We start from the raw sequence: 20,131 nt of genomic DNA, 5'->3' as shown, positions 1-20,131 counted from the left end.
TAACTAATTAGCTCTTATAAATGTTCCTCAGCACAACACAGGAGTTGTTTTGATAAAATTAAATAATTAGAATATTCACCACATTTGGGACTGTATGTAGCTGTCATATATGTACATAAAACAAAATATAATCTCTTAGCAAATTTTCCATGATGATTAAAATAGCAGTCATGATAGACTCTATGTGGTTCTTTGGATTTTCATACTCTGTTTCCCTACAACACTGCAAGGTTTTGTTTTTCTCTCATCTAGACACTTACAAAAATCCTCCTATTTTCTGTTTTTATGAGGTAATTTTATATGGGTTTACTTTATTAAGTTGTCCAGTTTAGTTGTTTATGGATTTATTTTGTTATTTGTTTGTCAGTTATCATTTTTGTTTACTCTTCCCATATGAATGAAACCGAGCTACATTTGTACTTGTGTGTTTCATCATATTTCACTCATTGGAACGTTCCTGAGCCACACATTTTATCACAAATGGTAATGTCTCATTCTTTTAAAAAGATGAATTTAATTAAAAAATATTTTTTGTTTATCCAGACAGTGTTTCTCTGTGGCCCTGGAGGCTGTCCTGAACTAGCTCTTGTAGACCAGGCTGGTATTGAACTCACAGAGATTCACCTGCCTCTGCCTTCTGAGTGCTGGGATTAAAGGCAGGTGCCACCACTGCCTGACAAAATAAATAAATTAATTAATTAAAATCACATTATTTTTTGATTTTTTAATTTTTTGTCTTTTTTAATTAAATTAGAAACAAGCTTGTTTCACATGTCAATTCCAGTTCCCTCTCCCTCTCTTCCTCCCCTGCCCCCCACTGACCCCCTGTCCCTTCCCCTTTCTTCTCCCCAGGGAGGGTAAGGCCTTCCATGGAACAAAGTCTGTTATATCATTTGATGCAGGGCCTAGCCCACCCTTGTGTGTCTAGCTGAGAGAGTATTCATCTTTGTGGAGTGGGCTCCCATAGTCCATTTGTACACTAGGGATATATACTGATCCACTACCAGAAGCCCCATATATTGCCCAGGCCTCCTAACAGACACCCACATTCAAAGGGTCTGGATCAGTCTTATGCTGGTTTCCCAGCTATCAGTCTGTGGTCCATGAGTTCCCTCTTGTAAAGGTCAGGTGTTTCTGTGGGTTTCTCCAGTCTGATATGACCCCTTTGCTCATCACTCCTCCCTCTCTGCAACTGGATTCCAGGATTTCAGTCCAGTGTTTAGCTGTGGGTGTCTGCTTCTGCTTCCATCAGCTACTGGATGAAGGTTCTAGAATGGCATATATGATAGTCATCAGTCTCATAATCAGTGTAGGGAATTTAATGTATCCTCTTCACTATTTCTTAGATTGTTAGTTGGGGTCATTCTTGTAGGTCTCTGAACATTTCCCTAGTGCCAGATTTCTCATCAAACCTATAATGGCTCCCTCTATTATGGGATCTCTTTTCTTACTTTCCTCTAATCTCTGCCTGACTCAATCTTCCTGCTCCCTTATGCCCTTCTCTTCTCTCCTCTTCTCCCCTCGTCTTTCTCCTAACTCCATCTCCTCTCCCCCATGCTCCCAATTAGTTCAGGAGATCTTGTCTCTTTCCCCTTCTCTGGAGGACCATGTATGTCTCTCTTAGAGTCCTTCTTGTTTCCTAGCTTCTCTGGTGGTGTGGAGAGTAGGCTAGTAAATGTATGTAACTAGAAAATCATAGTCTTTAAAATTTCTTTCTTACTGAGATAATAGAAAGTACAGCATAAATACACTTTGCTTAGATGACTTAATTAGCACTTTTAAAATTGTGGAATAGCAGTGTTAAAGAAAAGAACAGTTGCAAAATAAAAAAACTAAGGTAATAAAATTTTGCAATGATTTAAACATAAACAAAATAAAGAAGAAAATGAAAATTACGAGGCAGAAGTGAGACGTGAACACAAGAGATGAATTCATAAAACCAAAATTGTTCACTCTATTACTGAATGAATTCCATAAATATCTTATAAGGTACACTCTGATAATTAGTTGGGGTTACCAACTTGATCTGATTAAGACAGACCTAGGGCATTAGTGAGACAACTGTTTCTGTGTGTCTGTGAGAGTGCTTTCAGAGAGGCTTAGTAATATTGAATAAAGGTGGGGTATTACTGCATGTGCACTGATCCCAGAGTAAAGGAAAAGGGAAAAAGAAAAGGCTACTTGGGTGAGAGTGTTTTCCCCCTATTCTTGTTCCATAGGCATAACATTCTCCTGGTAACACTTGCCTTCTCTGTTATGATGGGCTGGATTGTCTAAGCCATAAGCCCAATAAGTTTTTCTTGATATATACCAGCTTTCAAAGTTGATTCAAGATTAGCTAAGCAATTTAAGCAGACCTATAACCCCTAGTGAAATAGAAGTAATAATTAAAAGTCACCCAACCAAAAGAAGCCTGGGGACAGATGGTTGTAGCAAAGAATTCTACCAGCCTTTCCAAAAAGTAATTACAATCCTCCACAAATTATTACACAAAACAGAAACAGAAGGAATGCTGGCCAGTTCTTTTTATGAAGCCACCATTACCCTGGTACTGAAACCACATAAAGACCCAACAAAGAAAGAGAATAATAAACCAATTTTACTTTGAACATAGATAAGTTCTCAGTAAAATACCTGCAAATTTAATTCAAAAACACATCAAAAAATCATTCACCAAAACCAAGTAGACCTCATCCCACAGATGCATAGATAATTCAACATATATAAATTGACATATATAATCTATCATATAAAAAGGTGAAGAGAAAAAAACGCATGATCATCTCATTTGATCCACAAAAGGCCTTTGACAAAAATCCCTTCATGATAAAAATCCTGGAGAGCTAGCTATACAAGTACATACCTCAATATAATGGAGGCAATATCACCCTAAATGGAGATAAGCTCAAAACATTTCAACAAAAATCAGTAATAGGACAATCTTGCCTACTCTCTCCATAACTACTCAATATAGAACTGTAAGTCTTAGCTAGAGCAATATGGCAATTTAAGGAGATCAAGGGAATACAAATAAGAATGGAAGAAATCAAAGTATATTTGCAGATGATATAATCACATATGTAACAGTCTCTAAATATTCTGCCAAAATATCCTATATCTAATAAACATTTTCAATAAGGTAACAGGATATAAAATTAACACACAAAAATCAATAGCCTCCCCATATGCAAATGACAAATAAAATGATAAAGAAATCAGGGAAACAATAACTTTCAACAAAAAGTCTTAAAATATAAACTATCTTGCAATAACACTAAGCCAGTAAAAGGCTTGCATGATTAAAACTTTAAGACATTGAAGAAAGAAATTGGGGATACATTAAGATTAAAAGATGGCCCATTCCCAAGGGATTAGAATTAATGTAGTAAAAATGGCCATCCTACAGAAAACAGATTTAATGTAGTCTCATCAAAACCCAATATAATTCTTCACATAACATTAAAGGACAATTTTCAGCTTCATATGGAAACAAAAAAAAACCAACAACAACAATGAAAGCAGGATACCTAAAGCTATGTTGAATAATAAAAGACATGCTGGAGGTATCAATATAACTGATCTCAAATTGTACTACAGAATTATAGCAACAAAATCAGCATGGTATTGGTATAAAAACAGATACATTGAGGAATGGAATCAAATTGAAAACCCAGACACAAGTCCAGATACCTGTGGATACCGGGTTTTCGTTTTATTGTTGTGTTGTTGTCGTTGTTTTTAAATAAAGAAGCCAGAAATGCACACTGGAAATAAGACAGCATCCTCAATGAATGGCACTGCTCAAATTAGACGGCTGCATGTAGAAGAATGCAATTAGGTCTATACTTAGCTCCTTGTACAAAACTCAACTCTACATGGATTAAAGACCTGAATATAAAGCCAGATATGCTGAATCTGATAAAGAGAGTGTCCAATATTATTGAACTCATTGGCCCAAGACTTTCTAAACAGAACACCAATAGCACAAATACTAGGATAAATCATTAATCAATGGAAATTGTGAAACTGAAAAGCTTTTGAATACCCAAGGATACCATTATTCAGACAATGTGGCAGGTTACAGAATAAAAAAATAATTTTATCAACTACATGTGCAGTTAGAGGGCTAATAGCCAAGTTATATAAAGTACTAAACAAACTGGACATCAAGAAAACAAATAATCCAAATAAAAGTAGGGTACAAATCACAGTATATTCTCAGAAGAAGAAATACAAGTGGCTAGAAGTACTTAAAGAAATATTCAGCATTGCATTTCACCAGGGAAATGAAAATCAAAACTATTTTAATATTTCATCTTACACCAATCAGAATAACAAAGATCAATAAAACAAATGACAGCTCTTGCTGGCAAGTATGTATAATAAGGAAATCAACCATCCTTTATATTCTATAATCAAATTCTTCTTAAAATTTTTCACAAATGATTAATTTTATAAGTAATTGATCTTCATCGTTTCTTCCTGATAATTGTAATAATTTATGAAAAACAGCACAAGAGAGAAAGATGCCATTGAACAGGGTTCAAACAGAGTTTTTTTTTCAATTAGGGAACATGATCATAAAAAGGGGAAAGGGGAGGGAAGACGTTGATCTCCATGTACAGAAGCAGCAGAAGAGAGAAAAGGGGGAGAGAGAATGAGAGTGAGTGAGAGAGGGAGGGAGGGAGGCAGGGAGGGAGGAAGGGAGGGAGGAAGGGAGGGGAACAGACAGAGGGAGAGAAAGAGAGAGAGAAGAGATAGAGATGAGGATGGGAGGTGGGTAGAGCCCTTCTATATTTTTGGTTGTGAGCCTAGCCTTTAATGACTGAGCCATCTCTCCAACCCTGATAGGGCCCTTTTAAAAGTCCCCTGTGAATAAGCACAGGTGGTGCTCTTAGTGGCTGCAGCTGAGGGTGCCTGTCAGAAACACAACGATAGACCAGTACAGATGCCTGAATACTAACAACAACATCTAGGTTGAATGAAGAATTATTCAATAATATTCTTCCCAAGTCATAATTGTCTTTTCTATGTTATAGTTCATGTGTGAAAGTTTCCACAATGACAAAATATAGCTTCAAAGGATTTATATAAAAGACAAGGATAAGTAAGTGAAAACACAAAGAATATAAGAGGAGAAGGTTTTGCACTCTAAAATTATCTCGTTTGCCATGAAAATATGTTAGCAAGAACAATTTTTATTAAGCATTCCCATGGTAGCTTTTCCCATGATATCGTAATTTAAACAAGCTGATTACTACCCAAGAGCCAAAAACTACCTCATGCTAACATATGATTGAGACTGTGGATATGGACAAAAAGTGGTACTTAAATCCTTCCATCTCATGTAAAATATTGTTCATGAATGGACCCTCAAATATCATTACAAACGAATCATTAGGCAGTTGGAATACACTTGTATTAGAGGAATAAAATCAAGATTCTGTTAATACTTGTATCTGTAAAATTTCCTGTTATAAAAAAGTCATGGGAATGATTATATGAAATAAATAAGAAAAGGAGAAAGTAAAAACCAATAGAAGGGTTCTCTGAATAGAGGCAACAATCATTAGGATAATAACAGTTGTTTGTGATACTACCAAAATAGTTTAATAGTTTGATTATAAACTATCAGTGTGGTTGAATAAGTATAAACTATCAACCAAAAAATGCTTATGTCATAAAGTGTATTTTTAAAGAAAACTAAAGGTTAGTGCAAAGTTGACATAAACCTATGTTAATTGCATTATAATGTTAAACACATCATATTCTTGAACATTCTGATGAGAGCCTGTAAGCCATTCCCTGCTGTACTCACCACGCATAACAGGCCAGTGTTTCAGATGATGAGGTCCACCCCTTTCTAAGTGGAAGGCTTTGTATCAGTTTGTGCTCTGGTAATGGACACATATGTCTACTTCTCTCACTTCTCCCCTCCCTTAGAATAACCTTGCCAGCACTTGTCAAAAATCTCTTCCCTTTTCAGTACTGAGTCCATGCATTACTTTCCTAGCAGCCATGTTACGGTAAAACTGACCTGTCCTATTTCTATGACTTAAGTGTATGTACAGGACAGTACTCTATCATACATGTACATTCATATCTCTTTACTTTCCTACCCCACTGAGAGCTATTGAAGATTATACAACTGAAGTGAACTAATAGGAAGAGAGTTGAAATGAAGTCAAATCTTTATGTCTTGTGTATCAAGATAATTCTTGGTAAGCACTGAGCTGTTAAGAGAAGCTTTTTCCTTGTGAGAAGCCTTCCCGCCAGCCTGGTTCTAGAGCCGCATCAGTCCCAAATAAACACACAGGAGGCTATATTAATTATGAAGCTGTTGGCCTTGCTTGTTTCTTACTGGCTAGCTCTGACTTAAGGAATTACCCCATAATTATTAATATAAGTATGTCTCTTACCGGAGAAGTTTCCGGGTTTCCTACCCCATGGCGTTACATCTCGACTCTCTGTGTTTCTCCTTCCCAGAGTCCTCCTGGACTCCTAGTCCCTCCTATCTAGATTCCTATTGGCCAACAGTGCTTTATTGACAAAGGACTTCCCCAACAGTGAGCAAACATTTTAGATGAATGAATGAGTGAATTGATGATTGAATAAATGTTATTTTGTATTATTTTTCTCATCAAACACTTTTTTTATAATTTATTTTCCAGTTTAAATTTAGATAAGAAACGAGGTTGCTTCACAAGTCAGTTCCAGGTCCCTCTCCCATTCTCTCCCCTCCTCCCGTGCCCTCCCCTAACCCCCCCCCCCCGTTATCCCCTCATTCCCCCAGGGAGGGTGAGGCCCTCCATGGGGGTATCCATAGTCTGTCATTTCATATAGGGCAGGGCCTAGACCCTTCCCCAAGAGTTCAGGGTGAGAGTGCACCTCACATTGTTTTATGGGAGTCCAAAGTCCGTGTGTATACTTGGGATGGGTACTGATCTGCTTCCCAAGGCTCAATAGATTCCCTAGGTCTCCTCACTGACACCCAGATTCAGGGGGTCTTGATCAGTCCCATGCTGGATTCCCAGGCTGATGCCTGGGATTCAAGAGTTAACCTTTGTCTGGTCAGCTGTTTCTGGGGGTTAAACCAGCCCAGTCTTAATCCCTTTGATCATCAGTCCTCCCTCTCTGTTACTGGCTTTCTTGAGTTCAGCTCAGTACTTAACCGAGGGAGTCTGCCTCTTCTTCGATCAGCTACTAAATGAAGTTTCTGTTTCCCAGACTCTCTGGCCATAGGATTGTAGGCTGGCACTCCCCAGATCTATGTCTAAAATCCATATATGAGAGAGTACATGCCATGTTTCTCTTTTTGTGACTGGGTTACCTCACTCAGGATGGTTTCTTCTAGTGTCATCCATTTGCCTGGGAATCTCATGATTCCATTATTTTTTCTGCTGAATAGTACTCCATTGTGTAGATGTACCACATTTTCTCTATCCACTCTTCGGGTGAGGGACATCTAGGTTGCTTCCAAGTTCTGGCTATTACAAATAAAGCTGCTATGAACATAGTGGAACAGACATCTTTGTTGTATGAATGGGCATCTTTTGGATATATGCCTAAGAGTGGAGTTGCTGGGTCTTGTGGTAGGTTTATTCCCATTTTTCTGAGGAATCTCCATACTGATTTCCAAAGTGGCTGAACCAGTTGGCACTCCCACTAGCAATGGAGGAGTGTCCCCCTTTCACCACATCCTCTCCAGCATAAATTGTCATTGGTGTATTTGATTTTAGCCATTCTGACAGGAGTGAGATGGTATCTCAGAGTTGTTTTTATTTGCATTTCCCGGATGGCTAAGGATGTTCATCAAACACTTTTTATTTGTGCTATATAGTTTTGAAATGCATAAAGGCAGGAAACTAAATAGAAATAGAAGCAAAACTAGCCATATCTTTGCCTTTGTTGGCTCAGCATAAATACAGTAGCTGCATGCAAAATAGAAATAGAATCACAGAATCAGAGTTTAAGATCTAGGAAGGACTTTACCCTTTGTACATCTCAGGACAACAGCAGGTAAAGAGACAAAAGAGCTAGACAGACCGAAGAATAGAGACACTGCAACACAAAGAGCAGAAACAATGTGGTCAAGTGTGTGTGTGTGTGTGTGTGTGTGTGTGTGTGTGTGTGTGTGTGTGTGTAAAGCTTTCCTAAACCAAAACCCAAAAATGTATTAAGTCATCTTTAGAAATCAGACAACTACCCACTCTTTTTCAATACAATTAATCATACACGATTGAGTCAAGTTCGATTTTTAGCTACATTGTTTTTATTGTGTCCCTCTTGAGAACTGCAGTGAAAATGTAATCTTTTAATATTCTTCTTAGAAACTCATTTAAATTTCCTAATGTTATTTTTAACTGCCACATTGGTGCGTTATTCAATGCCATGGCAGCTTCTTCAAAGTTCATATAGAAGTACAAAAAAAGTCATTTGTGTGTGGTAGAACCTATTAAAAAGCTGTCTAGTGAAACTTTCATTTTTCTGTTTTGAAAAGATTATAAAGCAAATTCCTAAATGATCTACTTCGTAGGTTTTTTGTTTTAGAGAATATTTGAATGAAACATTGTCTACCTCAGCTACAAAACTAGATAATTGTTTAGAACTCTTTTCCTATATGATTAAAAATAAGCATCTTTCCAATGTATCTCATCCCTATTAAGATTAAAAAAGCACATTTCTCCAATATATGCAAATAGGCATAATAATCTAGAAAAAATTAATTACAGTGCTTTATGACTGACACAGATTATCTTTTCTATTGAAATGGAATATTAAAAGATGATTTATTACTTTAAGAAAAATAGCTTATCTGATAGTGGCTATAAAATATCTCCAGCCCATTAAGAAACTTACAGAGTGTTTTATGATTTTCATTGATCTTTAGTTTGGTTCTATATTTTTAATAATATATACTTAAGTCAGGTTCCTTAATGGCTAAGTAAAATTAAACAAACTCATAAATAACGTTCCAAGGCAACTTCGTTGCAAATTATCTATATAAGTGGATATGAAGTACAGTGCATGAAATTTGGAAGTTTTTGTTTATTCCATGGCTATTTCACTGAGAAAGTGCTATGCCATTGGGTAAAACAGAATCCCAATTGACTCTCACGCCTTGTCTCTTACATATGCCTGTTCTAAAGTATAAAGCACAAAAGCTTATAGATACATTGTTTACATTTTCAATTACTTTAAATATTTAATTCAAGCTTGATGAATTTCACATACTGAAAAATAGAAGTCAGGAACCCATGAAAAGCAATAGAATATACTATACAAAAAGTCTTTATTGGTTCTTTGAGAGTTTCACATCAGGCACTCCAATTCTGTTCCCCCGTATAATCCCTTCATCCCTGCTGTGACCCCCCACAAAAGGAAGCAAATCAAAGTAAGCAAGCAAACAAACAAAAACAAAAACAAAAAAAATAGCGAAAACAACAACAAAGAAAAATGTCTTTGCTTTTTCCCTATCTCTCCAAAACCTCTTCATTGGTCCTGGTGGCATTGGCGGCTTCAGTGTGCCGTATAGTGCACCTCTTTGTCCCATCAGTTTTACTGACAAATGTCTATTATAATGAGTAACTGGTCTGGTTCAAGGCCTGTGGCTTCTGGTACACCATTATCCCTGGATCCTCACCGGAACTCCTCTGAGATATCCCGTGGCTGCCACGAGTTTTGGAGATTTTCCAAGTAACGGTTCCACAGAACCAGCTCCTTCACCAACTCTAGTAGGTCTACCCGAACCATGACGCCAGGTGGCCAGCAGGCCTCCAACGTCTACCCCTCCTGACCCTCTTCATTTCTTTCTTTTTGTGTCTTTTAATAGCGCATGAACCATTCCGTTTCTCTCTCTCTCCTATTTCTTCACCACATATTTCCTTATGTAATAAGGTCTACATGGCCTCTGGCTGTCTTCCCACCAGACAGGACCCTGAGGACTGCGGCTGACTAGACCCCATCTGAGCAAAGGGGGGAAAGAACAAATCACAGAGAAAAGATTTTTGAAGCATTGATAGGTAGGATCTATGGTTTCCCGTTGTGTTGTGTTACATAGAAGGGATATTTTATTCCTCTCTGTGTGTGTTTGTAACACAGGGAGCAAATTAGAACAGGTAAAAAGATTGACATCCTTCAAATAAAAAACAAAAACTTTAAAGGCTAAGAAATAAATTGGAATCTAATGAATTCTAATCACGCTGTGCATTCTTAGGATTTGTAGGCCAGTACTATGAACATTTTCTCTGAGGCTGGGTTATACTGTGCCTGTAAAAGGTTAAAGCTACTATGTGACTTTTATGGGGACAAATGAACAAGCTTCTATCTGTCCTAAATAGGACCATGAAAACAGACTGAGAATTTTTTTTACATTTGTCTGTCTTGAAAAACCAATTATTTTATTGATGCTATATAGAGAAGGCTGAAGGAATCATTTCAGGATTATTTGGTGACTAAAAGGCAGCTTCATCATGAGAAAACCACTCCGCATACACAACACTTCATAAAAGTTGCATGCCTAAGAGCTCCCTGTACAACTTGCTGGCAGTTCTACTGCAAGGTCTCCATTCTCCAAGCAATTGGTTTATATCTACAGAACCTTACAAAGGGGCTTTAGAAATCTTGCAGCTTTCAGAACTTCGTGACCCTTGGAGTTTCATTAGCCTCCTGAGTCTTATGAGCTACTGTCCTCCCTCTAGGAGAATGTTTCAATTCCAAGGAGAAAAGTCACACAACAGAAGTGTTGTACATGAAGAGTATATATGGGTTCCCCTAAGATGTGCCCCAAGAAAATTTCTTAGCATTCACATCATCATGGGTTTAAGAAACAAAGTAAGATAATATCTATTATGTATCGCTTAGTTTCTGTGTATCATTACCAAAAGAATCTCTCCTTGTTAATGTCAAAATAACACTGACATAACAATCAGAAAATAAATTGTGAGTGTCCAGCTGATATTAAGTCAACACTTAATGATCCTACTCCTATGTGAACCAAGTCGTGATGTGCCTTACCAGGCCATCTCTCCCTATCTTAGGAAACAAGTTAAATTAAAGGAGTCACAGCCCACATACTACTTGGTACAACTCTTATATCCATCTTCACTCTGTGTGCCTTTCTATCTCCTTACCCATATTTTCTGTTTCTTATCTCTAGTTTGCTTTTTGCCACTTCTCTCTTAATTGTATTTTATTTTATCTTTCAATAGAGTATTTTAGAAACAAGAAGTTAGGAATATGTTAAGTCAATCACTTACTTTTGTCAGTTGAGCCCAGGAATATAGTTCCAGAAAAAAAAAAAAGATGAGGAGGTAAGCTCAGTAAAGTGAAAATGAAAAGAGAAAGAGACACAGTATTGAGCAATTTTGCAAATTGAAAAATAAAATTTCATATATTTTATGAAATCATAAATCATGAGTCAAGCAAAAAGGCTAGAGCCCAGCAACATTAGTCAATGACAAGACCTAATAGCAAAGCAAGAGAGAGTTTCTAGGGGAAGTGTGTTTGCAGATAAAACACCGAGTTCCTACCATTGTCCTAAAATTCCAGAATGGCGTATTACATATGTCAATGGTTCTTTGGAAAAGACTTTTGAAAATATAGGAAAAATGGATCATTCACTGGTCTAGTCCAGTGTGGTGAGGAGAAAACATACCATAAATAAAATGTCTTCTCAAGAGAGAAGTCAGAAGGAAACACTCCTGAGAAACCTGAGGAAATTTAGGGACAATTTGTGTGGTATGTGCTGAGAGGTTTTGATCACATGATCCCCTGACCATGTGGAATGTTAAAACAAAATATTGACTGAAAGCCAATCATCCCTTTGAAGATGAAACAAAATTTTGGTTAATAAAGAATAGGAAGGGCAGGACACAGAGTGACTTTTGAAAAGTTGATCAATGGGCACTAAGCTAAAGGCTAGAAGCAGGATATTTGAGGGCATAAAATATATTATACACAGCAAACATCTAGAAAAAGAAAGGCACTTTGGAAGCTTCCTCCATAGGAAATGGTAAATGTCTGAGAAGATAGACATATTTAACATGATTGGACCATTGCTTTGAGTATACGTGTATTAAAATATTGTATTACCCTACCAATGTGTATTATTTATACATTTCCATTTGAGTCCAAACAAACTCAATGAATTCAGCTCATATCTACACATAAAGAAAGAAAACATTAGAGGAGTTCATTTTTAAGCATAGGCAACATAAATTTAAGGAGACTTGGTTAGATAATTCAAAGCTTTCATATTTCTTATAAAGTTCCTGTTGCCTAAGGGAAAGAGTTCACTAAAAAGCAACCATTTGCTTTCCTTTCCCATCGCCAAACTTCTGAGAAAAAAATTCAACATGAATCAAAACAGTTTTGTGAAAATTATCATTTGAAGTATGGTTTTCACAGGCTCCATAAACATTTGGACTTCTCACTAAATTGAAGAACATTAGCTCTGAGTGTGCCATCTGGATACCTGATTTCCATAGGCAGGCAATGCCTCAGGTCTGGTCTGCTACTCATCACAAGGAACTCTGTGCTAACACGTCACAGGTAATAAAAACAGATATTACATGTTGCCATAGGAAACTGACATTCTCTCCACAAACTATGGAGATGTCTTAACTCATGCGTTTTGCTGTGGCTGACATTGTTACTTTACTTTATTGGGATTCTTAAGAACCAGGTCAATATTAGAAAATTGGACATCAGCCCAATCATTAGATTGTGTTGACAGCTTCCCTATGCCAGAACTTGACTCTCAGTTCCTCACACTTAGCTGACAGAGGACACTTCTGTTTCCAATAAGCTCTTGACAAAAAGAATCTATGAAGTCTTCCTGTTAATAGAAGTATGTGTGCATCGTGAGGAAAAGAATGAGAATAGGTGACAAAGTGCACACTCTCTGAATGTACTTTGCATGTGGGGTTTCATTAGGCTTCCAGATGAATGCACAAGTCTGAAGAGCCACAGAGGGTTAGAAAGGCTGAGGAGCAGTTAATGTTAATTTTGAGTGTTTCTGTTTCCAAGTTAACGACTTTCTTTAAGATCTGTAAGCTGCTAACTGAAGCTGCTAACTGCCATCAGTGTGGTTATTTATCCTAGGAAAGAAAGCCACATTTCAGTCTCCATGTTGTGACTAGCCTGAGCACCTCACAGCAGATACGGTAGTGAACTCAAGTTAGAGGCATCATACAGCTGCTGAAGTTTCGAAAGCGTTGTTCTCTTTACACCTGAAGATAAATTCTGTGCCAACCAAGTTCTGATGAAATGGTCATTTACTGTTTTATTGTGAAAATAGTATTTTAGTTGTTATCTATTATGGTTTAGTTTAGAATTTTCTTTTAGACTATTACATTTGTTGAAACATCTAATATCTCAAAATATTTAAGTATATTTAAATGTAAATGGTAGCAGAAACTGCATCAGTGTTATACTGTCCCTGATTTAGCACTACAAAACTCTTTATCTACAAGTCCTGCTCAGAATGTAGAAGAAAATATGAGTTGCATTTTGAATGACAATAATCAAAATCATTCAGTCTTTTTTTGTCATTACTGGAGAATTGAGCATCACATTAACTCTTTATCATGTGATTTTTAAAAGCTGGAACTATATCTGCCACATGATCCAGCTGTACCATTCTTGGCTCTATCTCAAAAGACTCTATATTCAAATGTAGAGATACCTGCTTATCTTTGTTATATGGAAGCAGCCAAGATGTCCATTAACCAATGAACTGTCAGCAAAAACGATATATTTATGCAATGTGTGTCATCAGATTTTAAGAAAATAATATTATGAAATCCACAGGTAAACGGATGAAGCCAGAAACAATCATTATTTTTTGTATGATTTCACTGAGCCTTGATATGGAACCATTTTTTTATTTTGTGATAAAAATACTTTCATATAAATTTCATCTTAAATTACCTGTAGAATGAAAAATTTTTAAGTAAAAACAGTATGCACTTTCCTTCCTATGTTTATAGTCAGGAGCATGCAGTCATTTTCTGGTTACTGTGTTTTGTATACAAACAGATATAAGGTCACTTTTCAGGGAAATATACACAAGGAAGTTGCCATAATACCAAAACTGTTATGGGTGGAGGCCTCAGAACATAGAGACATGTGTCCTTCCAAACAGCCCTCATACATTCAAGGCATTGGTTCAAGTCTAACTTCTGAAACCACACACTAACAGACCTTATACTTTTGGTTCTTTTCTTTGCAAGGGTTATGAGCAGCCAAGTTCAATCAAGTGCTATGACAGACCTGCCTGTGCTGAAGAAAGCTTAACTTAGTCTCTTTCCTTCAATCACCCCACCATCACATAAGTCACAAAAATGCTTAAAACAAAAATAAAAACAAAAGAACAAATTTAAAAAATCTCAAAGGCATGTAGTAGTCAAAAGAAGGAAGAATTCATGTAGATAAAAATAAGTCCAAAACAGGGTTCTATGCATGAACTAAATAAAGGACGTGTCCTATAAGAATCTAGCCTCTGATTCAGACCCCATGAGAAAGGGGTTACCCACCACTCCTTTACATAGGTCAAGAGTTCTAACATCTAAGGGATGAACTAGATGCATAATGGGCATTGTTGTCCTCGTCTCAGTAGCCTGTTGTCTGTAATGGCAGCTTTTACATCCCTCTTCCTAAACCCTAAAGATCTACTTTGAGAGATCCTGGAAGGAAAACCAGCAAGTTTGTTCTCCATTGAATCTAGGGAAGGACCAGTTCCTGTATTAGAGGCTGTTGTTCCCAGGCAGTGGCACTAGAGCTTGGGGAAGAGAGGTTGTGGCAGAGAGTCACATACACACACACACACACACACACACACACACACACACACACACACACAGGCTTTCTTAATCTGGAACTGTCCATCGGGAGAAAGTCAACATTTAGGGCAGTAAAATGTCTCTACAGCATGAAAAGGGCTGGTAGGATGATGTTACCTCATTAGAGTAAAACCAAATAACCAAACATAATCTGCCATAGACCAGGATGGAACAAACTGTTTTTGTTGATTGAATGAAATTGGATGAGACTAAACATCCCCATTTGTTTATATACTACCATGGTAACAGACACCGAATTACAAGGGTCACAAACTGACAAATGAATAGGGGACACTTATTTCAACTACTGCAGAAATAAAGACTATTGTTAAGACAACAACAAAATCCCCTAAAACACACAAACACACAATCCCTCCAGTTGATCTACCTATTAATGTACAGAAATGCTCCAGCAGAACTCATTTTCCTTGTGCCATGGGCATCATGGTACCTGGAGGAAAGTGATGGGATGGCCACAGGACCAATTATTAGCTGACTGAGTGGGTAGATGGAGAAAACCACCATCCTAGTTTTACAGCTGACAAATGCTTCCACTCTTGAGAGTACAGGAAGCTGCTGAGACCACAATACAAGATGCAGGTTTGGATGAGGCACAATCTTAATCTGAACACAAGGTCAGCGCAAGGCAAGTCTCAGCCAAAGAGGAATGCTCTTTCAGCCTGGACTCTTAGGGAAGTGCCTGGACCCTGCGCTGAGTGAAATGACAGACGCTAGATATCTCTTATATGGAAGGAAGTGGCGATAGGGTGGGAGGCTGGGGGGGATGGTGGGGGGTTCAGAAGGAGGGAAGGGAGAGGGAACTGGGATTGACATGTGAAGCAAGCTATTTAAAATTAAAATAATAAAGAGGGAAAAAAGAAGAAAATGAAGCAAAGATGTGCAAAAAACACCTCATGTGTGCTCAGGGAACTACCCATTCTCCACTTCCGCAACCTGAACACAGATTCCACATCTTTACTGAGAACTCACTGTGTGCACCACTGACTCAGATCACACAGTGTGGTGGGAAATGGATAAACAAGTCTCTGACCTCAAAGAAAACTGCTCATAATGAAGATGAGAGTCATTGGGTTCCCTGGTAAGCTTGGTCCTAAGTGGCAAGGGCATCCATGAGGAGCAGTGCAGCAGCCAAGAATACCTTCATCTGCTGGATCAAAGAGTCCTAGGATTTGGGGATGAACATGCTTCACAGTGGCAGTCAGTTGAGGGCCTGCAGGTGGTCAATTGCTTCTTGAGTGAGTTAGCCTATCTCTTGGTCATTCCAACATTTTCCCACTTTACAATGAAATGAGAGTATCATAGTACTTAGGTTTCCTAGAGTACATGTTTATACTGACTAGGTCAAAAAACAGAAGAACAACTTATATCCTTCCCCCTAGTGAGTGTATATGGGCCTCCACACCCACATGTGGGGAATAGAATTAAGGTGCAGGTTCAGAAGGGGTCTCCTAACCCCTGAATATTTCGCTTTCTCCTTCCTTTCAGGAATGAAAGATGAAGACTGTAGTGTGTGCGTTTTCCATAGAAGCATACTTCAAAGGGCAAGGCTGAGAACCATAACCAGAGTAAACCCTGTGAGGCTCCCTTGAGATACTGGGCATGTGGGAACAAAGGCTAAAGTGGTTTTCCAGGGCAGGAATTATTAAAAGCACCAAAGTCTTGCCTATTACACACTGATAGGGATCAACCACAGACAGGTGGAGATAAAACAGTGCCAAGTGAAGTGACGACCGTTTCCAGGTGGAGAAGATAAGACAGGTGGACCTGGGCAGAGTCCCAGGCACAATTCCCAGTTCGACTCAAGAGCAGAATCTTCTCCTGGATACAGAAGCCCTCAGGACTTAAAATGATGTTCAAGCTGCAAGAATGTCTGACTATAAAAAGCCTCCATCTCTCCTGTTGAGTATCCTGAGTCTTCCCACACTTATGTTTCTGATGCCACATCCTCTCCCATGATTACATCCCCTGGAATCGTACAGGCTTCACCCACCCCTCTGCTGGCTGCTGCTGCCCCAGCTTCTCCAGTGCATGCCCAGGATGCACTGTCTTTCTCTAACCTTCATGAAATGCAGCCTTTGGCTCCTGGAGCCAGCACCATGCTTCCCTCAGTCAGTCAGCTGTTATCCCACCACCACATTGTGCCCCTAGGCAGTGACAGCACAGGAAGCTTGGGCAGATTGCATCCAGTTACTGTCCCAGCAGACTGGATGAACACTGTAGAGATGAATGAGACCTAGTACAATGAAATGTATGGCATGGTTCTGGCTCCTGCTGAGGGAGCATACCCTGGCATAGCTCCTCAGAGCAGACCACCTAAGGGGAAGCAAATCTCCACCCAGCAGGAGCCCTTGCCCTCCATTGTGACTTTGCAGCTCATCCCAAAAGGCAGCATTACTCCCAGACATGGCCCATTTCCCCATTGTGGCTTTCCCACCTACAATGATGCCCCAGCAGGAGGGCCAGGTAACTCAGTCCATTGTTCCAACCTATCATCCATTCCCAGCCTCAGTGGGGAAGAACCCTACTCCTCACTCCCAGCACAGCTACTCCTCCTCAAATGCTGCTGAGCGAACCCCCAGGCATGATGGTAACCTCCAGGGTGAGCATCCCTACCTGACACCATTCCCAGAGTCTCCTTCCCTCCACTCTGCTTCTGACTGGTCAGATGTGACTACCAGCCCTACTCTCGGAGGTGGTGGAGGAGATCAGCAGGGTCTTGGAACACCCATGTCTAAGCAGTCACATAGCAACATGCAGATTTATGAGTGAAGAGTCTGCCCGGGGCATAGAGATGAAAGTGCCTATTGAGCATGCTGCTGAGGAACAAATGAAGGTTATCTGAAGAGAAATGAAGAAACCTCTATAACTAGCTTTTAGAGACAGGAGAGAAGATGGTTCCAATTTTCCAATCAGCGAGAGAAGCATTGCATTCATCTTCACTGAATATCTGTGCAGTTTTAGGGGAGGACTTAGCTCCTACTAATCTGTGACCATCAGGCGAGTTCATGGAGATGCAAGATGAATACAAGAGGCTCACTCTCTTTTTGGAGAAACACTTATTGAGTGGAGAAACACTTGAGTGAGACAACCCAGATCCACAAAGATGAAACAACCCAGACCTACAAAGATGAAACAACCCAGACCCACAAAGATGAGATAATCCAGACCCACAAAAATGAGACAACCCAGACTCAGAAAGATAAGTGTCACATCTTGAATAATTCCTGATAATAAGGTAAATGGAAGGAAAAGTTCCCAATACATATAAGAAAATATTGTTCACAATCAATAAAAATGTTCATCTTGAGGAAGTGGATTTCTTGAATAAAAATTTATAATATGGACTTTCATGACTAAAGAATTTAACTTTCTTTATTCACCATAGTTACCATATATAAAGTTTTTGAAAACATTGAATTTGCTCCTGCTAAATAAATAGCTTCCAGTGAACCTCTGTCAAACTTTCTTCAAGTAAAATGTCCTTGGTGTAATTTGGAAATGACCTTACAAATAAACCAGTTCTCATTAGTGAAAACCTGTCCTCTTAACTCACCTTTTCTCATGCAACACTTGGGAGGTGTTCTGAAAATTCTCCTGTAGCATCCTGATCGGGAAATTCCCAATAGATTTTACACCGCAATAATCACATGATGCCACAACTGCTCAAGAAAGGCTGGACATCTCTTGACCTTGAAAACACGTCTGCATTTCTCACCTTTCAATTTCAAAACAAGGCTACTCATTACACTTTTTCATCCAAATGAGCTATCCTCTGACTAATCCACAAATATAACTACTGTTCCACATTTTCTTTAGCTTCTTCTGTGTTACTGGAGTGCATTCTGACGCTGCCTCATATACATATCAGTAGGTTTCTTTCTACATGTGCATACTATTGACTCATCAGAATTGAACTCCCAGCTCTATATAGTAAATGGAACCCATGCCTGAGTGAAGCTCCCCTAAAACACATTTTCTCTACAAAGCATAACACAGCCAAATTATGCTTAAGAGTGTCAGACACTTCAGCATCTGGCTTCAAAGACTAGAGTTCAACACTGAAAAATCAACAAAAGCACAAAGATGTGGAAAACAAGTGACATCGAAGGGCACATGCCTTGTTTCCAAAGTAAGAACTAAGACAGTGGAGCAAGGTAACATTTGTCTGTTCTGCTCATTTTCTCAAATGGATGCAAAAGCACTAACAGGCAAAACCAGCCACAAACGCGGGCCAGCAAATAAAATGACTGTGTTTGTTATACCTTTCACCTCAGTATAGTGGTAAAGAAAAATCACTATCCCTCTTCTGAGATGAATGAATGAGTGGAGATTCATCATCTGGCAAAGGAAGATTCACTTCTAGAGTTGTTCCAGAGTTCTCTGACATGGGGAGAGGAGACAGTCTCCTCTAGACATTGCTCCTGTGCCATTTCGAGAAGAAACATCCCATTTAATAATGGTAGCAGCACTGGTTGGAACATCAAGTCTTTGTTATAAAGTTCACCATCAGAAATGGAACCTGGGGGGGGGGGGGGGGACTGTAGATGACTCACCTACAGGCATGTTTGTCTCCCAATGACATTTGTAAGTGGGACAAGCAAGCAGATTTCCTCTGCCAATTCCTTTGCCTTAAGACTTTCTACAGGTCCCCTCCCTTCTGTTTCTGAAAACACCATGACCTGAAAGAAGCCCCTGGGATAACATTAGCACATCGAGGGAATCACCAGAGTTACTGCTGACAATTTAGAGACTGTAGTTCACACAGTTCCAAAGTGTAGCAGTTTCTAGTCATGTTAGTATACAAGCAGTCACAGGACTTTAAAAAAAATATATGTATTTCTTTGGCACTCTGAGTTCTAAAGTCTCCCAGCAAACCACTAATGCTGCCAACTATTTCTTAAATGTGTCACAGTCCTCTGTTGCAGGCCACTCATCTTAACACACTTTTCCTGTATTCTCTTCTCAATTTTCCCATGCTATCTTCAATGCAAACTCTTTCATCTCTTTTTGAAACATTTAAGCCTTAGCTTCTAATGAGTGATCAAAAGAACACAAAAAAGAAGATAAATTCATGCTGCATGGAAGGAATATGTTGAATAGGTTTTTTTTCTAATTGAAATGTTTGACTCCTATACACTTTTCCAGTCTGACCACTTCTCTACTTCTATTTCCCTGAATTTATATGTCTCCATCATTCTTCACTCCTTCTTTTTATTCCTCAGTAATTCTTAGGCATTGTTCATCCTAATGTGTCTTTTAAGTATGAT

General features: G+C 38.7%; 1 pseudogene; it reads left to right on the top strand.

Annotated features, from left to right (window-relative positions):
- The first annotated feature begins 9,751 nt into the window (after positions 1-9,751).
- On the top strand, positions 9,752-17,633 carry LOC101828661 (annotated as a pseudogene).
- The last annotated feature ends 2,498 nt before the right edge of the window (positions 17,634-20,131 follow it).

Source organism: Mesocricetus auratus, unplaced genomic scaffold, assembly GCF_017639785.1.
Source record: "Mesocricetus auratus isolate SY011 unplaced genomic scaffold, BCM_Maur_2.0 Super-Scaffold_100006, whole genome shotgun sequence".
NCBI classification, from domain to species: Eukaryota; Metazoa; Chordata; class Mammalia; order Rodentia; family Cricetidae; genus Mesocricetus; species Mesocricetus auratus.
The sequence above is the reverse complement of the archived record's forward strand: the minus strand, read 5'-3'. Positions and strand labels throughout refer to the sequence as shown.